The 5197-nt window shown below is 40.9% G+C and overlaps 1 pseudogene; it reads right to left on the bottom strand.

Annotated features, from left to right (window-relative positions):
- LOC148930607 (uncharacterized) lies at positions 1-1682 on the bottom strand (annotated as a pseudogene).
- Positions 1683-5197: the final 3515 nt, after the last annotated feature.

Raw genomic sequence — 5197 nt, forward strand, 5'->3', positions numbered from 1 at the left:
TTAAAAATTACACTGCCTGCCGGAGCTGGTCCCCTCTCTTCCACCGCCCCTCTCCAGCTCTCCTCCACCGTCGGAGCCGGTGCTGCCACCACCGCTGGTATTACTAGTTCTGCTGCTATCACTATCGCTCGATCCCGTAAATTTCTTCTTCCACCAATCCCTCTCACCACCGCCCTTCCACCTCTCCGGCTTCGGCGAAACTCTCCCACTCCCACCACCACCACCACCAACAACAACAACAGTTTTCTTCCTTCTCTTAGACATAAACACAAACGGATACGCCATATTCTAAAAGAACCCCTTATCCTCGAAGCTCAATCGCCGCTCAATTTTTCTGCTCTCTTCCTTCTTCAATCCCGTCGCCGCTCCTCCTCGATCTGAACCGCCTTCGATTTGATTCTCCGCTCTGTGATGATGCTCAACTATATCCTTGAGCGAGAGCTCGTACGACGATTCTGGCATGTGCCTCACCATCTCCATGAGCTCCGACCGCCCTCTCGCGATCGCCTGAGCTCGCGAATCCGGCGAGAGAAGGGGGCGCGACGGACTAGGGCTCATGTTCCTCCATAGAGGCGGCGAGATCGCACCAGAATCGTCGGTTTCCACTTTCCATGGCACGAATCGGCGCGAGTTGCACCTCGGAGTAGCGATTCCTGCCGCTATGATAAAGCTGCGGTTGGGATTTTGGGATTTTGAGATGGTGGCGGAGGAGAGGAGACCGGCTTCGGCGGTGGAGGGGAGAGGACCGGCTCCTGCGGCGGAGGAGAGGGGACTGGCTCCGGTAGTGTAATTTTTAACTTAATACTATTAACTTAATTCTTAAGTTAATTATTAACTTAATCCGGTCAAAATTCGATTAATTTTCGTTGACTATTAAATTTAACCATTTCCGTCCAATTCAGACTAAATGAGACCCGTTTTTATTTGTGAGAGACCGAATAATTCAAAAGATAATGTTTTGGACCAAAATCAAAAAATCTTCATATGTTAAAGGAACAAAAAGGCCTTTAGTCAATAAAATATGAGTAGCATGGGACAAAAGGATTTTGTATTTCTTTTTTTTTTTTTTTTGTGTAATTTATGACCTTCCAAAATTTAAGGTGAATTTTGGCTTATCTCGAGGGAAGTAGATATTTTTCTCCCAAAAATTAAAATATAATTAGGGAAGTGGATTTGATTCATTCATCCTAGTACAATATGGCTGGATTCCCCTCTCCCCTGTGTGCCTCAATACATACATGATACTACATCCGTACCATGGAATCATGTAAAATCTGCTCACGTTCATCTAGTCTAATTTCTTGGACCAAGTTTTCAGTTCCATAAAATAAAAGCTAAGGGACAAAATTTTTATCACCAAAACACTAATCAAGATGGAAACATTAACCACGCATGAGCATACAATACAAACCAGTGAAAATGGTATCAGAAAATGAAAGAATGACAAGCAGCAGGAAAAACAAGATTATGTGGGTTAACTTATCTTGGTGTGCAAATATTACCTCGATTTCACTAACGCCTATCTGTTTTCCAGAAAGCAAGTGTTTTGGTTTGAGAGTTGGTATGACTCTGTCCGCTTCTCCTGTTTTTGCTTCAACTTTTAGCAATCTTGATAGCCTTCTTTTTGTGAGCAGAATCTTTGAAGCCCTCTCCAGGGACAATGGTCTTGACCTCAAGCGCATTTTCTTAATTTGTTTATCGCCGTCAACTTTGCATCAGTGGACCTCTCCCTTGGTCAACAGCCATTGATGGATCAAGTCCATTCTCCCCATTCTTTCAGTTTTATCTTTATCGAATTTTCTTGGCCGGCTCTCTGCAGTGCTCTTCTTAATTCTATGCTGGTTGGATAAGTAAACTCTTCTTCTTCCTGATGTATTTAAGTGCAGCCCCATCCATCTCAAAATCATCGTCTTCCTCCAGTCCTTGGAGAACACCTTCTTCTCGCTCCAACTCATTAATATATCAGGGTCAAGAGCACATTATCTGTTGCTTCACCCCCTTGGCCTACTAGAGTTTCATATCATCTTCGGGAAGCCCTTCCAGCCTTATTGCAGACATTGATGAGGGGTTTATTCATGAAGAGTGACTTGATGCTATCAGCCGGCTGAGCAATGCTATATCCACAAGAACCAGAGATCTCAAGGAAAAACAATACTGCACATCTTCCAAAATCCCAGGAGTGACTTATAGTCTGTATGACCTACAAACAAGGAGTTTGTGGTGAAAGCATATGGCTAATGGCTAGTATTTGGATCAATAGAAGGCAATCGTCTAGCCATGTGCTGTCTTATCTGCTCAAGATAAGCTAAACTAGATACGCCCCAGGGCAGCAACCTTGAGTGACTACAGAGAATCTCCATACTTCAATACCAATCTTACCAATGAGGTAGGTATTAATTTGGCCCTTGTTGCAAGTCACCCATCCATAGAGAGGGTGGATGTCGTTCAGCCTGGGGAAATCATCAATATTATGCTGTGTGAAATGTAAAACTTGGGGGTTTGGCGTTGTGTACGAGAAAGAATGATGTCGATGAATTCCTTCGCCGTCTTCTTAAAATTGTATTCAACCATGGCTTATTCAATAATCAAATGTGAATTAAAACAAAATAGGAGCAATAATAAAGCTGGAAATACAAATAAATTCGTAGCTACGTAATTCATGTTATTGATTACTTACAATATTGATATGAGTAGTAATAATCGAGCACATAATGAAATATTAAATCCACAAAGATGAAGATTCTTCAACCAGCCAAGCTTCAGTGTTGAAAAGCAAATTTGGTGCATTAAGGAAAACTCGATTGAAAACATATCTCCCGAAAACTAAGAATAATAAGCGAAAGCAGAAAGATCTTACTATTTCGGCGATGGTTAGCGTGGCGGCAAACAACCAAAAGTTGAGGATTTTAAATTGAACATTTTACTACTACTAGTATTACTTTACAATTAAGAATTAATTTTTTATAACTTGAACAAGATATCCTTTTAAAGCACCATCAAACTCTTAGTACAAGAACGCTATGAAGGACACATAAATAGCTTTATAATAGCATCTCCAACCATTACAATACACTCAAACTCATTTTAGTGTAAATGTGACACTAAAAATTGATTTTGCTCCAACCATTTACACTAAACTCAAACTCAAAAGAACATTCCTCACCCACTAACTTTTTATACTTTTCAATCATACCTATATATTTTATCTAAATTACACACTAATCTCATACCACACTTTGTCAATATCTTAAATTCAATTAAATAATATAATACTACTCCGTAAGATTTATTAATTAATATAACTAAATATGAAATCTATTATTATTTATTAAATAATAAATTATATAATTTAGAAAATTTAAACACAATAAAAATACTATTGTTGGTTATTGAGCTGGTCAAAACCAAAATAAGACCGTTGGAGCGGTGAAGGCTCTTCTTTGGGAAAGTAGCCGTTGGAATAACTACCTTTCGAAGTTGAGCTGAAGTGCGGCGGTTGGAGTTGGTAAGGTCGGTTCTTGGATGAGCTAACTGTGGTTAAATACCGGTTAGCTAGTGAGAGGAGATTCATTATTCGAGAGGTGAAAATCAAGAGTGAAGGCAAGGGGTTTTTTCTCCAACTGTGCGAGTTGCTCTCGGAGTTATCTTCTTCGAGCGAGTTGAGAGATAATTAGTTCTTCATCTTGTAAACATTGAGAGTTGTGAACTTCTTGTAAATCCTTTTGAGTGATCAATACAACGCACGCTAGATTTCTGCCCGTGGACGTAGGCCTAGAGCCAAACCACGTAATCGCCGGTGTTCTTTACTTTCTTTTGTTTGATTTCGCACCGAGCTCGTTTCTACTCACAACGTGGCGCCGTCTGTGGGAACTGGGAACCAGATACTGAAGGAATCAAGAAGGAAAGTTTTTGGGAGAGAAAGTTGATTCTGTTCTGTTTTGAGTTTTCTTCAAGAAGGAACACCACCCGCTCGAAGAATGTCCAGTGCAAAGTTTGAGGTTGAAAAATTCACTGGCCGGAATGACTTCGGCTTGTGGAGGCTCAAGATGAAGGCAATCTTGATGCAGCAAGGTTTTTGGGAAATCTTGAGTGACAGTGACGATGGTGAAGAGAAGAAGGCTGAGTTAGATGAAAAGGAGAAGTAAAAGCTTCAAGATATGCAATATAAGGCTTTTAGCACCTTGATTCTCAATCTCACTGATAAAGTTCTTCGAGAGGTGTCCAAGGAGGATACATCAGCTGGGATTTGGTCCAAGTTGGAGTCCCTATACATGGTCAAGTCCCTAGCTAATCGGTTGCACTTGAAGCAGAAGCTCCTGACCTTCAAGTTTGCTGATGGAAAGAGTGTTTTGGAGCAGCTTGAAGAGTTTGGAAAATGTCTAGATGATCTGGAGAATATTGATGAGGAGATTAAGGATGAAGATAAAGCCCTAATGTTGTTAAATTCTTTGTCGTCTAGTTATGAGAATTTTAAGGATGTTATGCTTCTTGGTAGAGATTCTAAAATCAGTTATGAAGAGGTCTATTCTGCCTTAAAACTAAAGGAAGTCCAGAAAACTGACACCAAAACTCCCGATGTGTCAGTCGAGAGTCTGAATGTCAAGGCAGACTTCAAGAAAAATGGAAAGAAGAAAGTGCAGAAGAAGTCTTGAAAGGATAAAGGGGGTGATGGCAAGGAGACCAGATCATGCCATTACTGCAAGAAGCCTGGCCACCTAAAGAAAAACTGCTGGTCTTGGAAGAAGAAGCAAGCAGAGGGAGAAGGTGGAAAGAACACTGCTGATCTTGAGAGGAGGTGGAGATCCCTAATGTTCTTTGCATATCTGAGGAGGTAGAGGAACTTCCTTATATCATGGACTCCGGGTGCAGCTTCCATACGTGCCAAAATAGAAACTATTTTCATGAGATAGAGGATGCAGTTGGGTCAGTTCTATTAGGAAATAACCAGGTCTGTAGGATCAGAAGAGTGGGAGACATTAGCCTCAAGTTGCATGATGGATCAGTCAGATTGCTCACTAGTGTGAGGTACATTCCACAAATAAAAAGAAACTTGATCTCCATTGGGGTCTTGATGCTGTAGGATATGCTTGCATTTTATCTGGTGGGGTCATGAACATTGTCAAGAATGGGGAGGTTGTCATGATGGATGAAAGGAAAATAAGTCTCTATTATTTGAAGGCAAAGGCAATCTCTGGAG

This window comes from Salvia hispanica, chromosome 3, assembly GCF_029641045.1.
Source record: "Salvia hispanica isolate PSC_SH4W2 chromosome 3, Shi_PSC_v1, whole genome shotgun sequence".
Lineage (NCBI taxonomy): Eukaryota > Viridiplantae > Streptophyta > Magnoliopsida > Lamiales > Lamiaceae > Salvia > Salvia hispanica.